The sequence below is a fragment of the Chlorocebus sabaeus genome, chromosome 11, assembly GCF_047675955.1.
Source record: "Chlorocebus sabaeus isolate Y175 chromosome 11, mChlSab1.0.hap1, whole genome shotgun sequence".
NCBI classification, from domain to species: Eukaryota; Metazoa; Chordata; class Mammalia; order Primates; family Cercopithecidae; genus Chlorocebus; species Chlorocebus sabaeus.
The window spans coordinates 9,709,784-9,730,666 of record NC_132914.1 but is presented as its reverse complement, the minus strand read 5'-3'; the positions used below and the strand labels follow the sequence as shown (position 1 = coordinate 9,730,666).

The window sequence follows — 20,883 nt, the reverse complement described above, 5'->3', positions numbered from 1 at the left end:
TGGAATAGTTTCAGTCCGAATGGTACCAGCTTTTCTTTGTACATCTGGTTGAATTCAGCTGTGAATCCATCTGGTCCTGGGCTTTTCTTGGAAGGGTTTGTAGATTATTTATTACTGCCTCATTTCAGAACTTATGATTGGTCTTTCAGGGATTCAATTTCTCCCCTGGTTCAGTCTTGGGAAGGTATATATTTGTCCAGAAACTTATCCATTTCTTCTAGATTTTCTAATGTATGTGCATAGATGTATTTTATATTCCTTTGAAAAAATGAAGGATTACTTGGAGTACCAGAAATTTTAGTTTTAATTCTAGTAAAATTATTAAATAAAATTATGATGTAGCCATGCAATAGATACCAGTTTAACGTTCTGCAAATCTCATCAATCAAAAATTATGAAGGGTAAAGATTATAAAAGTTTTATATGAAATTAGAAGTATTAGCATCTAAAATTACATAGTAATTTTATCATTTTATTAGAATTAAAGCCAAGATTTCTTAAATATTTACACATACATTTGGTATGGGAGTACTGGGAAGGGAAGAACATGGTCCCTTTAAATGATATGGAGTGGGGAAAGGGAAGTGCTGGGTAGATGAGGGTGTGGTCTCTGGCTAGGGCTCCACTTCTGCTCCACTGCCATGAGGTTGGAGCCCCACAGCCTGCCTGTCTCTGTATGCTCCCCTAGAGATTTGAGCAGTGGGGCACTGAAGAAGCAAGCCACACTCCCATCACATGCTCTGCAAGCGGACAAGGGAAATTTTTCCATTTCACATGGGGACTTGCCCAGGATCTCAGAAGTTGAGTGTGAGCAAATACAAAACTATGGGGTCTGCCTTTCTTCCAAAACCTTGCCACTTCTCTTTCTGTGGGTAAGATGCTCTGCTTTCTCTTTGTCTCTTTCCTCTCTCACATGGTTTAAAATGGCTATCTCTTCCTTTATAGTGTTAAGAGTTTTGTTACAGGCTGCAACAATTTTACTAAGTAAAATGAGCATTTGGCTCAGCCAACAAAGGTGCCAGTCAGAACAATTGTTCCTACAAGTGCCCTGTATGCCTCCATGTTGACAGCCACAGGTACACATGGCTCAGGGCACTTCCCGTTACCCTTTTTCCTCCCAGCTCGGGTGCCTGGGTGTGCCCACAGCAGGCAAAGGCCAAGTTCAGCAGCCACGAGGGGGGTGGGAGGAAGTTGAGGCAGCAACCAGGACTCTACCAGGTGCTTCTTACCTGCCGTGCCAATGGAACCTCCCCTGGCCAAGGAATTCAACCTCGTCTGAACTGGGGGAAGAATGGGAAAGTTATAAGGATTAGGAGGGCCCACTTGCACTAAGCAAGTGGTTCTTCCCTCAGAATTGCTCCCATTTTTGCCCCTTAAGCTATTTTTCTGTGTTTTTTTTTTCCTTTTTTAAGTGAGATGGCTCCCCCTTCCAACACTGTTTCTGATAGGGAAGTTAATGATGAAATGACCCCTGCTGGCTGAGAACTGCAAATTCAGCAGGGCATATTTGAGAAGCTGTAAATGGACACAAACAGTTTCTGAAATGCCTTTTCAGTCCCAAAGTTGATTCCAAGCTTCAGGCTGAGGTCCCAAAAAGGAAAACCAGGTCTGAGGGATCCAAAGACAGGCAACAGACACAGCATAAATGGGCAGAACTAATTTCTGCCAATTGAAACCTCCACCCTATGGAAGGAGGCCATGCTTCGTGGCAAAAACAGGCCCAGGGAACTCAAAGTTTGCCAACAGTGGGGAGAAAAGTAGACGCAGGTGAGGGCAGCTAATTCCTATTCTCCAGATTTTCTCTACTTCATAGGTACCTACTGCATTGGCACCTATGTCACTTGCCAAGGTCACGGGGGCTCAGGGACAAGAGGTGGAAAGTGAAGGGGGACACTCACTTCCTCTCTCCATTACACTCTGAGTATTCGCTGAAAGAAGAGAATAATGGACTCCTCTATTCCCTGTCTTTCAGAATGGGCAACCAGTTCTCTTCACCACCTCCAACTTATACTCCTCCGGAGTGTATCCTGCAATTGGGACTGTTTTGACCCTCAGAATCTGGAGGAAAAACACCTCATCATAGCCCTATGCACAAAGGTTTGGCCAAATTATGATTTACAGGAAGGACTGAGTTGGCCTCAGGAAGGAATCATTCATTCCAATACCACTTGGCAGTTGGAAGTTTTCTGTAGACATGAGGACAGATGCTCTGAGGCCACATATATGCAGGCTCTCTAAACCTTGCAAGGCAATCCAGACCTTTGCTAAGGATAGATCCAGCCCTCCTGTTTGCCATCTCAGGGAAGGCTGCAAGGGGCAAGCCTAGAGAATTAAAGATATGAGTCCTAGAGGCACCCCTAACAGAGGAGCCAGCTCCCTTGAGCCCTGCTCTTAGAGGTCCACCCCAACCTCCCTATCCAGCTTCAGCCTCTCACTTGCCCCCTCCTAGAAATCCTCACCCTAAACAAGCCCCAGTCTCACTCCTGCCCCTCCAACAGATGCCCAGTGAATTTGAGCCCAGTAAGGTCAAGGTCTCCTTCTCCCTACAAATTAAGGAGGATCTTGACAAGTTTTCAGATGATCCTTATAGATACATAGAGGCTCTCCAGAATTTCACCCTAATATTTGAACTCCCTTGAAAAGACGGTATGTTACTTTTGAATCAGACCCTGATGGACACTGAGAAACAATCCACTCTGCAAGTAGCAGAGAGATTTAGGAATGAGCTTTGTATCACATATAGCATCAGGGAAGGGGACGAATATTATCCAACTGGAAGAGAAGCAGTACCAGTGAATGACCCTAAATGGCATCCCGATGATGAGATGGAAGACTGGAGGAGGACACACTTTCAGGTATGCATAATGGAAGGCTAGTATAAATGTATTACTCAGGCAGCTCCTGATATCAGGAGGAAGTTGCAGAAATGAGCCCTGGGACCAGATAGTACATTAGAGAACCTCCTGAAAGTGGCTACCTAGGTCTTTAATAACAGAGACAGGGAGGCCCAGGAAAGAGAGAGGAAATACACAAAAGAAGCAAAAGCTTTAAAGGCCACGATGCAACCCGACAAACCCTAGAATTCCCAGGATACACCTGTTAGTTGCTAAAGATGTGGCAAGAGCAGTTACCTCTCTTCTAAAGTTTACTTGCCCCTGTACAACGTTTCATTTCTTTCAACAGAGTGAAACAGCTTGGGGTACAATGTTATTGTTAGCATATTTTTCTTCTTATCTCTGTAATATTTGGCACTAAATTCTTTCCTTTAATAATATACATGTTTAACCCTTGCATACTTAACCTTATAAAACTTGTGTTTTCTCTCATGCCCAGAAGTCATCAAACTTCATATGTTCAGGCAACCAGAGCTTCAGATGATGGTTCTGCTTTACTAGGAATCCCTAGGTAGATCTCTCGGAAGCCTCTGACAGCCATTTACCCCAAAACAATGCCCCCTGTCAGCAGGAAGCAGCTAAGATCAGTCACTGTCCATATTCTAATGGCAGTTAGATACACCTCTTCAGAGAGGGGAAATAATATGGGAGTGCTAGAAAAGAGAGAACGTGGTCTCTTTAAATGATATGGAAGACGGGAAGAGAAGTGCTGGGTAGAGGAGAGTGTGGACCCTGGCTAGGGCTCCACACCCATGGACCTAATTGAGGACAGGCATTTCCTGCCCAATGTTGCAATTCCCAAGACCACCCTGGCCTGCCATGCCCCTATCTTGTGCCTATAAAAACTTGAGACCCTAGCAAGGCAGACACAGAAGTAACTGGACATTGAGAGAAGCACATCAGCAGAGGAACACACAGGCGGAGGAACACATAGGTAGCTGGACATTGAGAGGAGCACATCAGCGGAGGAACACACAGGCAGTGGAACACATAGGTAGCTGGAAATTGAGAGGAACACACTGACAGGCACGGGCATGCTGATAGGCCACTGACTGACAGGACAATGCAGAGTGTGGCTGGGGTAGCTGGAGGAGAGCCTGGGCTGCTAAGCAGCCTGACTCCAGGGGAAAACCATCTCCCTTCTACCTCTCCCATCTGCTGGGAGCTATTTTCACTCAATAAAACCTTGCACTCATTCTCCAAGCCCACATGTGATCTGATTCTTCTGGTATACCAAGACAAGAACCTCAGGATACAGAAAGCCCACTGTCCTTGTGATAAGGCAGGGGTCTAATTGAGTTGACTAACACAAGGCACCTAGAGCGGCTAAACGAAAAGAACAAAACTAAAAGAGAATGCTGTAACACATGACTACTGGGGCTTCAGCTGCAGACATTCACCCCTAGAGGGTTCTGAGGGGTTGGCGCCCCACAGCCTACCCGCCTGTAAGCTCCCCTAGAGGTTTGAGCAGTGGGGCACTGAAGAAGCCAGCCACACCCCTATCTCACATCCTTTAACGGGATAAGGGAACTTTTCCCTTTTCACATTCAAGCCAGAACTGTTAAGAGAAACAATGAGTAATCTCCTGGCTTAATCTGGGTTCTAGAGAAGGTTGGTGTTCTGTTTCTACCTTCAGAATTGCATTGACTATTTAATCTAAAAGCTTTGGTCAAACGAGCTGATTGTGGAGTTAACTGCTTTTCATTAAAGCTACTTAGAGCTTTTCCACTTCATATAAGAAACCCACCTATTGGGTATTATACTCAATTATACCTGGATGACAAAGTAATGTGTACATCAAACTCCTATGACATGCAATTTACCCATGTAGCCAACCTGCACATGTACCCTTGGAACCTAAAATAAAAGTTGGGAAAAAAATGTTTAAAGCACACATTTTATGTGATAATAATGTTAATTAATCACAGATGTTTGATAACTTAAGCATCAAATGCCTAATTATATATTTTTTCTTCTTAAAAGTAATATGAAAACATCAAGGATCTGGAAACTGGAAAATAGAAGACAAATGTAAAATTTGATCAAAACGTAAGTACTATGGCTATTTCTTGACATTCATATGCATATTTTATATAGGCTTTAATTACCTAGCTAAAACAAATTAATAATGTTGCTTTTAATTTTTTTGTTAGTGACTATTTTCTTGAAATGAGGAGGAAATGATTTCCCTTTGGTATCAACATTGCTTGCTTCTTCCATAAGCAAGAAATTATAATTAGGAATTTGAAGGGCATTCTTCAGTCAAACAATTAGAATATGGCCTCAAGCAAACTCAAACTTTTTTTCTATAAAAAAGTTAAAGGTAACTTATTTGATCATTATGAAAGAGAAAAATAAATGAACAGAAAAGGAGGGTAGCCTGGTGAGAAAGTAAGAATAAATATAAAATTTGACTGGTGGTCAGTGAATATTTTCTAGGGAAAAAGGAATCTTGACCAAGGAATTACATCATCACAATTTCATTTGTAAGTCTTTTCATACATAGAAGCTGAGGGATTTGTACATTGAGGCAGAGCAAGATTGTCTCAGTTCTTTTTTATTTTGGTTGATGACAGGAAGAGAATTTACAGCAAAGGAGAATCTGTACTTTTGGTTTTTTTGATAGTATTTCAGTGTGAATCAATACAGTTACATTCGATGTGTTTCTGAGTCTTATTTTTTAGTTTGCATAAGTTAGAATCCCTGAGCAAAAAACAACACTTCTATATCTTCACATCGATGGGCCAGATTCTTGCTGTGGGTATCTGTAACCCATAGCCCCTGGGTTTTTGGGTACACACAGTGAAAAAGTAGCCCCTTGTAACTGTTGCTCCTTGAATTCTTACCGTTTTTAAAAAGTTCCAGGAAGAAACTGAGCCCAAGAGATTGGATCCAGAGATGTCTGAGTTGGAGATAAACTGTAGCTAACTCCTCGTTACTGCAATAAAAGCCATCCCAGGGAGGGGCTTACTTGCTATTTTCTATACATGCAATGTATATGGAAGCATGATCAGTAACTGCACTTGTGCTCCCTTTACTCCATCTCTGCATACAATGACTCAGCTCATCAGCCCAATAAAAGCCTGGTTTTCGCTTTTGTTCGAGGTGGCACTGCTTTGGGAACTATTACCGATGCCCTCCTTATTTGCGGCAAGTAATGAAATCCTTATGTTAAATCTTTCTTGGTTTTGGTCCTTGGACTGTCTGTCACTTGCCAAGCCACTGAACCAACATGTTGTGTAGGTAACATATCCTGTTCAGTTGAAATCAGCCATCCCTTAATGTGAGAAGCAAACACCACTCCTGACATCTAGGAACCAGAGTAGTACTAACAGCTAGCCTTTGATGTTACTAGATTCTGATGTGGCAGTCACAGTTAGACCTTGGGGTTTTCCTGCTGAATATAAGGAATATCACAGAGCACAACGTCAGCCAAGGTCATTCTGTGACAGTAATAAAGTGATACAAATAACACTTCTCAAAAACAAAAACAAAACAAAAATCAAGACCATCTCATAATTGTATCTAACCACAACAAAACAGTCATGAAACCCACAAAAGCCAAATTCCATCTCCTGTCTCATGATCTCTATCCCTGCTAACATAACTGATGCTGCTTTTTTTTTTTAACAGATTACAGCTATAGTCTCACTTTATTTTTAATTGCCTTAAGATGCATTGAGTTAAATATGGTTAACTGTTCAAAAACCAATTAGTTGATTTTCTTGTATTCATCTGGAGGAAATCTGTTATTTTTATTCTACATCAGCACTGTCCAATCAACTATCTGAAGTGATGAAAATGTTCTATATCAGTGCACCCAAAACTGTAGCCATTAGCTACATGTGGCTATTGAACAATTTAAATGTGGCTAGATTTTTGGTTGTATTTAATTGTAATGAATTTAAATTTATATAGCCACTTGTGATTGATTGGCACAGACATTGCTGGACTGAACAAAGGAGGATAAATGTGTCAATAAAGACAAAGACAAAAGAGTATATTTGGACGAAGGAGTCAGTAGTCTCCTTGCTTCTGAGCCTCTAGAGCCCTTCATATTTATTGAGTAAAGGAGATAGGGAGAAGGAGGTGGTTGTCAGTCAGCTGCTTGACTTAGTGCAGGCCTGCATGACTGCATTCTTTGAACAGTAGTCGCCAGATGTTCCAGCAGATAACCTCAAGGAGCGCGGTGCCAGAGAGTGACTGCCTTGAGCACCGTGGAGTGACTGCCCTCAGCATACCTTCTGGCAGCAGGAGCAGAAGTGAGTTTCCCCACATTCTGCATTCCTGATCAACAGTTTGCTATTTGATCATACAGCCTCCAGTGGAATGCTGAGTGTGTCATGACCCTTAGGTTTTTGGCTCCCTACAATTGATGGCTACTATATGGGGCCGAGTAACTCTGTAGGTCTGGTTTGGATCTAGTCATTACAGCACTTAGAGAACAATTGTTTCATGATAAAATTCCTTATCAGGATTGGGGTGGCAAAAGCAATACAAACTTCAAAATGAGCTCTTGATTACTGCTTGTGAAAAGTTGGTACATTTATAGATTATAGACATTAATCAGATATTTGTTTGCTATGATTACACAAATTAGCACCTACTCACAGCATAAGTCAAGGATTGATTTCAAAAGACCTGATGCTTTGGAAATCAGTTCGAAGAAATCGTGTTGGGGATGCAGTAAATTAGTAAAAAATTAGATACCATGTCTATAAAGTGCCCAGCAGGCTGGCAGATACTTGGTAGACACTCAAATCTACAAATCTATCTATAAATAAACAGTAGCTTCAAACAGCAAGCAAGCAAACAGACAAACAAAAACAAAACTAAAACAAAAAACAAAAAATCTGTGCTTCTACTCACCCCTAGGACCAAACTAGAAGCCCAGAGTTTGGTTGGTCTATTTGGATTTTGGAGAACACAGGCTCTACAGCTGGCCTGCTCCTTTCCATAAGACTACCTGAAAGAAAGCGGTGTACAAGTGGGAACCTAAACAAAGGCGGGTCTTATCTAAATTGCAAAAACAGATAGCTTTCTCAATGCCTTTGGACCTTTATCATCTCAACTCAAATAGGATTTTAGAAGTGTCTGTCACTCCCACGAATGCAGACCGGAGCTTATGGCAACAGCTCCTAAGTGCCTCCCAGTGGTTACCTTGGGGATTTCGGACCAGAAAATTTCTGAATGGGGCCACCTGGTACACACCATTTGGGAGACAATCATTAGCTGCTATTGGGTATTAACTGAGACTGACTTAATGACTAAAGGACATAAAGTAATCATGAAATCTGAGATAGCTGTAATGTCTTGGGCAATGTCAGAGGAAGGGTCTAACAAGGAAGGCAGTGCTCAGAAGGGCTTGACAATAAAATGGAAATGTACACAGGAGCGTGCAACCAGGGGGAACGCAAGGAGGCACCCCCCATATTCATGAACATGTGGCCTCCTTTCCCCTAGGCCTGACTTTGGAAGCATCTGAGTTGCTGCTGAAACCTATTGCCATGTAGACATGTGCCCTATGAGCAACTCTCAGTCAACTAATAAAGACCTGCTTGGGTTAGGCATGGCAGCTCCAATGTGAATGGACGGTTTCCTGTTGGAAACTTATCACACATTAAGGCCAATGGATGGAAAGACTCTGAAGAACGTTAAGAATGAATCGCCCTAATGTGCTGAATTTCATGCTGTTTTTCTAGCAGTAAAGAAGTGAACAATAATAAAACTCCTATGTTTAGATTTTTACTAACTCATAGGCGGTAGCCAGTGGCCTGGCCCTATAGTCAAGTAGGTGGGTGATGGGAAACTGGACCCTTAAAGCATGTTCATAAGGGATGCCACCCTATGGAAATGACTCTGGGAATTTAGGAGTGCATGAAAGTGGGACATGTCAATGTCCATCATAACAACACTCATTCAGGTGCGGAAGGTGATTGGAAGCATCAGGTAGATCTTTTGGTGTGCAGCCTTGAGGTGGCCACTTAGATCTATAAAATGACTGGAAAGGGTGAAGGGACTGTAGCAATTTAGAGATGGGCCAGATCTGGACATTCCTATTGCACTCTCTGAGGCAGAAAATGCCAACAAGAATTGCTCTGCTTGCCAACATGAGAGACAGAGACTTCCGGTGGCTGTAGAGAAGATTCCAGGGTGTGTGTGTATGTGTGGGGAGTCTCCAATATAGCTGGACCAATGCCAGTAGCCCCAAGGAGCTCTAAATAATTTCTGACTGGAATAGATACTCTGGACTGAGCTTTCATACCAAAATATTAAGCTTGCTCGCTCTTTCTTTTTCTTTCTTTCTTCCTCTTTCTTTCTTTCTTTCTTTCTTTCTTTCTTTCTTTCTTTCTTTCTTTCTTTCTTTCTTTCTTTCTTTCTTTCTTTCTTTCTTTCTTTCTCTCTCTCTCTTTTTCTTTCTTTCCCTCCCTCCCTTCCTTCCTTCCTTCCTTCCTTCCTTCCTTCCTTCCTTCCTTCCTTCCTTCCTTCCTTTCCCTCCCCTCCCCTCCCCTCCCCTCCCCTCCCCTTCCCTTCCCTTCCTTTCTAAACAGAGTGTCGCTCTGTCACCAGGCTGTAGTGCAGTGGCACGATCTTGGCTCACTGCATCCTCTGCTTCCCGGCTTCAAGCAATTCTCCTGCATCAGCCTCCGGTGAGTAGCTGAGATTACAGGCGCACACCACCACGTTCTGCTAATTTTTGTATTTTTAGTAGAGATGGGGTTTCACCATGTTGGCCAGGATGGTCTCAATTTCTTGACCTCATGATCCACCTGCCTCAGCCTCCCAAAGTGCTGGGATTACAGCCATGAGCCATCGCGCCCAGCCCCAGGTATTAAGCTTTCATAGTAGATGTAACTGGTAGATGCAAGTGCTTGAAATACTATTAAATGATTGCAACAAAATATACTGTACCAATTTGAGCTGTTCAGTTACACTTTTTCAGACCACCGGACACATTTTACAGCTTGTAGTATTCAACGGTGGGCAGAGACATACCATGTCAAATGGACACAACATGCTGCATATCATCCTCAGGTAATAGTTTACTAGAGAATTGAAATGAGTAGTAAAAACATTTGTTAAGATCAGGGGAGATAAAGGCATGAAGCGCTGGCCTTCACGCCTTCATGATTGCGTGCTGTCACTCAACATGAGGGGGTCTAGGAGAGAGACCCCACTGGGTAGATTCCTCTGTCTTTCTGAATGATTTCTGGAAGAAAGAGTGGAGGAAGGTGCTGGTTTAACTGTGTAATTCTTCCCAACATAATCTCAACTCTCTGTTTATCTACCTAATACAGTGGTTCCAGAAACAGAAATGCAAACTGCAGATTCCTGAAGCAGAAATTATTCCTAAGCAGAAACTGTAACTATAACCTTATTATTATTATTACTTTTTTTTTTTTTTTTTTTTGAGACAGAGTCTCGCTCTGTCAGCCCGGCTGGAGTGCAGTGGCACGATTATAGCTAACTGTAACCTCTAACTCCTGGGTTCAAATGGTCTGTCTGCCTCAGTCTCTAGAGTAGCTGGCGCTGCAGGAGCACACCACCATGCTCCGCTAATTTTTAATTTTTATTTTGTAGAGACGGGGATTTGCCATGTTCCCCAGGCTGGTCTTGAACTCCTGGGCTCAAGCCGTCCTCCCACTTGGGTCTCCCGGAGCGCTGAGATTACCAGCGTGAGCCACCGCGCCCGGCTGAACGCTTTTGTTTAATGGCGCCATCTTCTGGAAAGAGCCTGCACTGTTTGGCTTTGTTACCCGACAGACACAACAGGTGCAAGGACAGGATTGGCAAGTCCCTAGAAGTATCTGGAAAATTTCCAGGGATTTGGCCCAGAGGTAAAACCATTGTTAACCGCATTGTGAGGACACCGAGAAGGAGGAAGTTCTGGTCCTCTGGGCTTCTCCTTTCTTTGTTACCCTGCACCTGCCTCGCCTTACCCTTATAGGGAAATTTCATTCTCTGGAAATTCTCGGGCTCCTGTGGTCAATGTGTCCAGTCTAGCAGTTTATTTTGCAGTGCAAGGCCGTGTTAGACCTTCTCCCTTGTCTGCTGCCATCTGGTCTTACTTAGCCATAGAAATGTAACCGTCTCTGTCTAAAAAGGAAATTCTCTAGCCCAGGCTGCTTAGCTTTGGATTTGGAGCGAGTATGGATCTTTTCCCCAGTGCTTCCACTTTCCTATCCATACCGGATTTTCCTAAAGAGCCCTTGGGAGGTTTCTAACATTTTAGGCTGTCCCAGCTGCCTTTCTAGTAGCAGCAGGTGGTGCTCTTTTGACATTTTCTTGTCCCGAGACTTACAGAATCCTGAGACGTCAACCACGCGAGATCCAGCTATCTCAAAGAGGATGGATGGAGTCTTCCTTCTAGGCCATTATCTTACTGTGGATACTTTACCCTGGAATTCTTGAGTGACCCTATAGGGGCCATCATCCAGCCCACTCTGACCACAGAGCTCCTGGCCTGCCGAATTTGGCTAAAGGGCCTGCTTAACTTCATGTTCCCCTCTCCTGAGTCCTCTATCTTTGCTCCTGGGTGCAACCAGCAGGGTTACGGGTCATTTAACCCTTCTTATGGCCAAAATGTCCAGCCTTTCAGAGTGATAATAACCCTGGGCCAACACATACATACAAACATTGGCTTCCCAGTGCCCTAGGTTCTGTCTCCTCTGCAAAGGGAGGCTCAGTTGGCCCTCATAATACTCAATTAGACTTGATGGATACAGATTTTGGCACAGAAGAAGGTTCTAGAGAAGCAGAGTCTTCAAGATGAACATTCTGAATTGATTGTCAGGTTTCTGGAATTAGTTCTCTAATCTGTTAGATTTTAATTGCATGAGTGACTCCGTTTCCAGTGTAAAGACGGCACTGGTGCTCTATGGTGTATGTGGCAGTAGAGTTAGGTAAAACATCACCACCGAATCCTCCCGAACAAATGCTTATAAAAGACAAGGTTCTGGGTGATTATGTATTTTATACCTTAGAACATTTTAGCGAAACTGAGGAGTACAGTGAGATGAGCTGCTTGTTTCTAACTGCACTGGAAAAACTGGGGGAAGGAAACAATGACCTTAGGACTTTGAATTCCCAGCTCAAGCTCTGTTCAAATAGTCTGAAAACTTTGATGTCTTCCCTGAAGGAAATCTTTATTTTCCATAGCCGCAGGGCTTAGATCTCTGAAAAACAAAACCCAACCAACCCCAAAACAACAACAAAATTCAAAACCAAACAAAACAAACCATATTCTTATTTTGCAAGGACATAAATTGTAATGATCCCATTACAATATAAATGGAATACCTAACCTTGCAGGATTTCTTCTGTTAAAGTGGTAGCACTGATGGAAAAAAAAGGGATCCCAAAAATTAGAATGGGAATGGATGGAAATATCCAAACCAAGCTAGGAACATGAAAACTCTAAATTCTGCTGAGTTGTTTTTGCCAGTAGAGGTCGCCCTTCCACCATTACCTGTGGAAATTAACAGGCAATTTCCTCCCTTGACTGAAGAATCTGTAATGCCCTTCCTTGGATAGAACAATTCTAGGTCTAGCTAACAGAAATCTAATTTGAATCACCAGCACAGAGTCACAACTCCAGAATCAATTTCCAGACTTGAATCGGTTTCCAGACCCAGAACCCCTTCAATTAAGTGAAGACGGCTAAGTCTGCAGAGGAAGGATTCTGTTAAGCTGGCTAAATGTATACAACTCAATCTTTCACTGACTCTTCCTCAAAGAGACATGTGACCATGTACCTGGGTGACTCCTAAGTCTGTCAGTCACAGACTGGGTGATTGTGCATTGGAATAAAAAGAAAATAATCAGACTTTGGGGAGGTTACTGGACACTGGCTCGGAATTAACGCTAATAGTAGAAGACCGAAAACATCACTGCCTTCCACAAGTGAGAGTAGGAATCTGGCAGATTCCCCACATTAACTGAATGACCTGTGACGTTAGAGTGATTATGATAGGACAGACCAAGTGGAAGCCACTAGAACTGTTTCTACTAAGGAAAATAAATCAAAGCAATACCACATTTTTGGAAAGACTACTGAGATTAGTACCATCATCAAATATTTAAAGTAAGGGTGGTAATTACTACTAAATCCTCATGCCACTCACCTATTTGGACTGTGCAAAAAAGAGATGGATTTTGGAGAATGACGGTGGACTACTGTAAATTTCACCTGGTAGTGACTCCAGTTGCAGCTGCTGTTCCAGATATAGTTTCATCTTTGAGCAAATTAACCCTACTGGATAAGCATCTACTGATCTGGCAAATACGTTTTTCTTAATATCTGTTAGCAGAGACCACCAGAAGCAGTGTGCTTTCACTGGAAAAGTCCAGCAATACACCTTCACTGACCTACCTCAGACACAGATCAACGCTCTAGTCATATGTCCTAATGTACTCCACAGGGAGTCTGATCATTTTTCATTTCCATGAGACATCACACTGGTCTATTATATTGATGATACTGGACTTGGTGATTGGACTTCGTGATTAAGAATTAGTGACTACTCTATTGACGAGACATTTGCAAGCCAGGGAGTGGGAAATTAATCTGACAAAATTTCGGGGAACTTACTCCTCAGTAAAAAATTTGAGGGTCTGATGGTGTGAGGAATGTCAAGACATCCATTCTATGGTGAAGGACAAATTACTACATCTGGCTCCGCCTACAACCAAAAAAGAGGCCCAATGTCTAGTGGGCCTCTTGGGTTCTAGAGGCAGGATATGCTCTATGTCAGCGCCAAATATGTGGCCCCATTTTTCCCATAGCCAGTTTTCAAAGTTCTAGGAATCAAGGGGTGAAAACATCAGTGGCCCACACACTTTTATCTCTAGTGATCCAGAGAAAAAATGTTCTTTTCATTCCTATGACCTTGTGCTCTGCTGGTCTAGTGGTCTGAGTTCCAAAGAGAATCATTCGTCCACCATGGTCACAATAATAGTTCCTTTGAACTGGAAGTGAAGACTGCCACTTGGCCACTTTGGGTGGCTCATGCCTTTGAATCAGCAGGCCAAGAAAGGAGTTACTGTACTGACTGGTGTGGGTGATACAGATTCTAAGGGAAAACTGGACTTCTAATATACATTGGAAGTGAAGAAGAGTGTGTCTAGAATACAGGAGATCCCTTGGGGGCATCTTTTAATATTTAATACTACCATGTTCTGTAATTAAGGTCATTGGAAAATCACAATTCAATTCAGGATGGTCCAGACCCTTCAGGAGTGAATGTTTGTGTTACTCCATTAGGCAAAGAAGCACAGCTAGCTGAGATGCTTGCTGAGGGCAAAGGAAATACGGAATGTATATTGATAGAAGGTATTAATAAGTACCAACTATGATTAGGTAACTGTTGCAGAAATGAGGACTGTAATTGTTGTATTTCTTTCTTATTTTGCTATGCATATATTATTTATATGTAAAGTCTATACAAAATATATTTTTGTGTGTATATATACAAAGAAGATATACATGTATAAAAATATATGTATATGTACATTCAAATAATATACATATATATTATTTACCTGTTGATATACGGTATATAGAGCACAAATATTTTTTGTTTTCCTCTCTTTCTTATCCTTTTATCATTTAAGATAAGATGTATTAATAACAGTGAACTTTACATGTATACCTGCCATCTGCCAGACTCCTACTCTCACTAGTGAAATACAGTGAAATTTTCAGTCATCCAGATACATGGTCACATGTCTCTTTGAGGAAGGGTGGATGAAAGATTTAGCTATTTAATGTTACATCTCAATATTTCAGTTACATGATTATCAAGACGAGTGAATGTTACACAAAGACGTTGCATCCTTTTTTTGAGGAAAGGTTTTGCATATTCTTAGTTGCATGCAAGATTGTTGTGTCATTTTAGGCAGAATTATGCCTTTGTTATCATCTTCGTTTGGAGATTAAGTATGGTTTAAGGAGATTATGTATGAGTATCAGATTGACAACGTGTGGACTCTGATGATTTGTTTTACGTGTGGACTTGGCTAGGTTTCAGTACACAGTCATTCAATCACACACCAGTCTAGATGTTGCTGTGAAGGTATTTTGTAGATACAGTTAACAGCTACAAATAAGTTTACTGTATGTAAAGATCATTCCTAATAATGTAGGTGGACCTTATCCAATCAGTTGAAAGTCCTGAGGTTTTCTGGGGAAGGAGAAATTCCACTGTAGACTGAAGCATCAACTCCTGTCAGAGTTTCCAACCTGTCCTTCCTATGGCATGCCCTGTGGATTTGGGATTTGCCTAGGCAGCCCTCACAATTGTGTAAATCAATTCCTTGCAACCATCATTCAATCAATCAATCAATCAATCAATCAAACAATCTCTCTTCCTTTCTCTAGCTCTTGTTCACAAATTTTTGGTTTTTTACTCCTCTACCTTCAGCATCTACTCTCCCAGCTGACACTCCAGAGGTCCAATTACCATCCCCATCCACTGCTGAGCTTCTCCAGTTCTGGCCTTTATTCTATCTTCTTGTTCTGACCTCTCTTTGGAGGACTTTCATCATTGGTTCCGATCTTGGCTCTGATTCTCCATTATCATCTCAGTTTTTCTCATTTTCTCATAATGTCACATTGGATCCTGTTCCTACAGCACTCCTTACTGACATCATTGGCCTCCTCTCTGCCATCAGAGGCCCCTCTGAATTGGCCTGCACATTTTCACTACTTTTTTCCCTCCTGCCCACAAATTGCCTTGTATCTTCTGCCTTCAAAGACTTTCTGGCCCCTGGGTTCCACTCATCCGTCATGTGTTCTTAGCTCACCTTCGCAGTTGACTTTCTTATCTTGGTTACCAGGGCCTTCTCTGCCATGAGTCCTTGCTCCCCACATATCCTTTCTGGCTCTTTCTCACCACTGTGGTTCTGCCTCCCCAGCCCTTTGCATGACTGTATTTCATGTTCTTGTGGGACTGTCTTCTGCCCTCACAACTTGCCTTTTCCATGCTTTTCCTGGAGCAGGCAGGCCCAGGATCCTGTTCCTATATCTGTGTCTCACTCTGTCTCGGGACACCTTCTCTCATGATATTGTCTTCTCGCCAAACTTGATCATCTTCATTTATCCCACTGATTCATATTTCTTTTATCTGCTATCACCAGTCACTCTTTCTCATCCTCCTTAGACTTCACTGTATCTCTGACTAACACTAACTCTGACTCAAACAGGGCATAGCAACTTGATGAACACTGTTCCAGAGAGTTTACCTCCAGATGATTCTATTTATTGGTCTTGAATTTCCCAATAACCTGGAAATTGACTGTCTATTTCAGCCGTCTCCTGGCGGCTGGTGGCTGCCAAGAACTTGTCCCATCCCTCTTGCTCAAACTGGGATATCAAGCAGAGCTTTGTTCTCTTCATCAGAGGCCTCATCCTGAGAAGACCCCAGAGGCAGACACATGGATGCCTGTAGCCTCTATCTCCTCAGCACTGAAGTCTAGGAACTTCTATATGCATATGTCAACAAAGATTGGATTTCTAGATTTGAGAGGAGAAAGAAAATAATGAGGTATCATTCCCAAAACATTTGAGGCAAAACCACTGAATGGATTATTATGGGACCATCCTAGAATCACTTGCTAGACTCCATCTTAGAATCACATGAGAAGTAAACCACAACCCCCATGTCCTTGTGTGAGCTGGATGCAAACCAGAGCACTGACACAGCTCTAGCAGGGTCTGAATCCTAAGAACTTGGTGAACCATTAGCAGCATGAACGATGTCAAGTATTCTCGTGTCCATCCCTCTACCCAGTGAGTCCTGGATGATTATTATTCCTGGAAGTATTTCTGTGTTTTAAAATAGTTTAGTTTGAAAATTAGTGAAACAAGACTGGGCACAGTGGCTCACGCCTGTAATCCTAGCACTTTGGGAGGCGGAGGCAGGCGGATCACAAGGTCAGGAGATTGAGACCATCCTGGCTAACACGGTGAAACCCTGTCTCTACCAAAAATACAAAAACTTAGCCAGGCGTGGTGGCACGCATGTAATGATGATGGGCGTAATGAGCAGAAACCCCGTAGCGGTCCAGATAATTATGTCAGAGAGACCACCTGCTGCATGTATTCTAAGACAAGTTTTCCCCCAGTGCTAATGTTTTGGAATTGGAAACGTCTTATCAATGACTTGCAGTAGTTTAATTGGCAACTTTATTTTTGCTTTCTAATTGATATTAATCTTACACCTTATAATTGAAAGGACCTTAGATTCAATAAAATAAGTAAATATTTATCTTGTTTAAGCTTGTTTTGCTTCTCAGTCACCTACAGCTGAATTCACTTAGCATATTAAGTGATATAGCTATTTGCTGGAAAATAGTAATTAGGCGTACAAGTGAGATAATAGCTTTCCTGCATGAATTACCTTTGTACTATGTTAAAAACAACCAGTTGACTATATGTGCCTGGGTCTATTTTGAGCCTATCTTTTCAGTTTCACTCATGTATATATCTCTACTTTGACAGTTCTACCTGATCTTAATGAACTTAGCTTTATAGTAAGACCTGAAATTGAAGAGTGTAAGTCTTTCCTTCTGCTTGCTTTGGGTTTAGGTTGCTCTTCTTTTTCTGTTTTTTTATTTTTTTTCCTTTAAGTAGATGCTTGGATTATAAATTCTACATTATCTCCTTTTCAAATATAAGCATTCAATATTATACATTTCCCTCTAAACTCTGCTTAAGCTAAAATCCATTAGTTTTGATACTTTATGTTGTTATTTTTATTTTTTATTTTTATTTTATTTATTATTTTTGAGACGGAGTCTCACTCTTTCGCCCAGGCTGGAGTGCAGTGGTGCGATCTCCGCTCACTGCAAGCTCTGCTGTCTCCCGCGTTCATGCCAGCATGGTCTCGATCTCCTGACCTCGTGATTCGCCCACCTCAGCCTCCCAAAGTGCTGGGATTACAGGCATGAGCCACCGTGCCCGGCCTATATTGTTATTTTTATACAACTCAGAATACATTTTTAAAATTTCCCCTGATTCTTCCTCTTTGGCCTATACATTATTTAAAAGTCTGTTGCTTAATTTCTAAATATTTAGGCACTTTCTTTCTTTTATTAATTTCTAGTTTATTATGATTTGAGATATACATTTTATATATCTATATTTTCCATATTTGTAAATATTTTCAGATTTTTATGTCCCCAGATATGGTCCCCATGAACATTTCATGTGCACTTAAAAAGAATGTATAATCCCTGTTGTTGTATAGAGTTTCCAATAATGTCAATTAAATCCAGTTGGTTGATAGTGTCATTTAGTTCTTCTGTTTCCTTACTATTTTTTCTTTTTGTCTATTAGTTTAATTAGTTACTTAAAGAGGTGTTTATGTCTCCAGCTACAATTGTGAATTTGTCCATTTTCCCTTTCAGTTCTGCAGTCTTTGCCTTGGTGCATGCACATTTATAATTGACCCTTGTTATGGGCTGTGGGGCCCAGAGAGTGGAATATTATGGGCTGGATTGTTCTACTCCAAAATTCGTATTTTGAAGTCCTAAACCCTCAGTATCTCAGAACGTGACTGTATTTGGAGACACAACCTTTAAAGATGTCATTTACTTACAGTGAGGCCATTGGGGTGGGCCCTAATCCAATCTGACAATGTCCTTACAAGAAGAAATTTACACAGAGAGACATCAGAGATGTACAGACATTGAAAAGATGCCATTTGACGGTACAGCAAAAAGGTGATCATCTGAAAACCAAGGAGAGATGTCTCAGAAGAAACCAAACCTACCAACAACCTCGATCTTGGACTTCTAGGCTTTACCTGTGAAAAATAAGTTTCTGTTGCTTCAGCTACCTAGTCTGTGATACTTTATTGAAACAGCCCTAGCATATTAATACAACTCCTTTATCATTATGTAATGTCCCTCTTTATTCTCAGGAGTGTCTTGGGTATTTTTGTATGTGTGTCTTTTCATATACCTCTTACTTGTTTGTTGAAAGTTGTACATCTTCATCTTGTCTAGGACAGTGGGAATTGAATTAAAATGCTTTTGTACTTGGAAGTGAGCACACAGGTCCTTCTCCTAGGTCTTTAATGTGGGGTTTGAGTTAATCATTAAAAGTTGGAGCCAGGTGCGGTGGCTCAAGCCTGCAATAGCAACTGTTCATGACGCTGCTGTGGGAGGAACCCTTGAGACCAGGAGTTTGAGAACAGCCGAGGCGGGGCATGGTGGCTCACGCTTGTAATCCCAGTACTTTGGGAGGCCGAGGTGGGCAGATCACAAGGTCAGGAGATTGAGACCATCCTGGCTAACACGGTATTTAGTATTCTCTACTAAAAATACAAAAAATTAGCCGGGCGTGCTGGCAGGTGTCTGTAGTCCCAGCGACTCGGGAGGCTGAGGCAGGAGAACGGCGTGAACCGGGGAGGCAGAGCTTGCAGTGAGCCACTGCACTCCAGCCTGGGTGACAGAGCAAGACTCCATCTCAAAAAAGACAAAAAACAAAACAAAAAAAAAGAAGCAAAAAAGAGAACAGCCTGGGCAACATAACAAGATGCCCATCTCTAAATAAATAAATAAGCAGAGTGTGGTGGCGCATGGCCTTCTGGAGGCTGGGAGGGTGGATCCCTTGAGCCCAGGAGTTCAAGTGGGCTATAATCACATGACTGCAGTCAGCCTGGGTGAGACAGAGTGAGATCCCGTCTCTAAAAATACAACCAAACTAAAAAGAGTTGGTTTGGGTTTGTGATTTGTTCTTGCTGTGATTATCCTCATTGTTTCATACACTTTAAATTCCTGTAATGATAGCTGGTGTTTAATCTGGAGATGTGTTTGCCAGAAAAATATCTTCTTCATCCTGGGCATTTTACTTTCCATTTGCGCAGTGCCTTGGAGAAGATTACTTGGCACATTCTGATTTCTCTTCTTTTTCTCTTCCAGCAGCATTCTCTTTCACTCCTTTTCTGAAAATGCTATCTTGGTAGTGCAAGGCAGTGAGTGGAAGGGGAGATTGCTGTTCTCACTGGAACTCAGTCTTAGGCACTGAGTGAGTGCCTGTAATGTTAGTGCCTGGCCTGCTCAGGACTTTGCCCCTACCCTGGATATAGTTGTTGGTCCAGTGTGTATTCCTGCCCCTCTTACAGGAGCAGATTTTGTGTTTTGGCTCTTTCTCCCACCTGCAATGCTGTTCCTCCAGTTCCTTAAGGGCAGAGATGTTTGTTGCCCTTCTCCCCAGCACACACAGTAGGTCTTTTATTGTGTAGATAGCAGACAGGGGAGAAGGTGCTCTGTGGAATTTCATGCCATCACTGTATTATTATTATTATTATTTTTTAGATGGAGTTTCACTCTTGTTGCCCAGGCTGGGGTGCAATGGCTGAGATCTTGGCTCACTGCAACCTCCGCCTCCCAGGTTCACGCCATTCTCCTGCCTCAGCCTCCCGAGTAGCTGGGATTACAGGCATGCACCACCACGCCCGGCTAATTTTGTATTTTTTAGTAGAGACGGGGTTTCTCCATGTCAGTCAGGCTGGTCTTGAACTCCCAACCTCAGGTTATCTGACCACCTCGGCCCCCCAAGTGCTGGGATTACAGGTGTGAGCCACCTCGTCCAGCCGCTGCCTCTGTATTATCACTGTTTTCTCTCTCCAGGTCTGCATCACAATGGATACGAAGAATTTCTGCTTCTTTCTCACCATTTCTGTGAGAGTCTGGTGGAGTTTGTAGAGAAATAGCCTGGGCGAGGTGGTGGGATTCTCTAATCTCTGCAGACCCCAGGAGCTTCACACTGTTCTGCCACCCTACACTTAGCCCTAATCCATCTTTCAATTATCCTGCCTGAATTCTTACTGGAATCTGGTGTTGGATTTCTCTATCCTAAATAAGTGAGATGTATCTCCTCTCTCTTGCATGTGCCTATCACCATAGATTTTGGCCAGTTGGTGGTTCTACAAAGTTCATTCTTCAATGGATTTGAAAAATGTTGAGAAGTTAATTTGGCTAT

At 42.2% G+C, this 20,883-nt stretch overlaps 1 long non-coding RNA gene across 1 annotated transcript; it reads left to right on the top strand.

Annotated features, from left to right (window-relative positions):
- The first annotated feature begins 619 nt into the window (after positions 1–619).
- Positions 620–9,339, top strand: LOC140712733 (uncharacterized). The gene is made up of 3 exons (XR_012094448.1): positions 620–872; positions 1,973–2,855; positions 4,878–9,339. It is a non-coding gene; the product is annotated as an uncharacterized lncRNA (long non-coding RNA).
- The last annotated feature ends 11,544 nt before the right edge of the window (positions 9,340–20,883 follow it).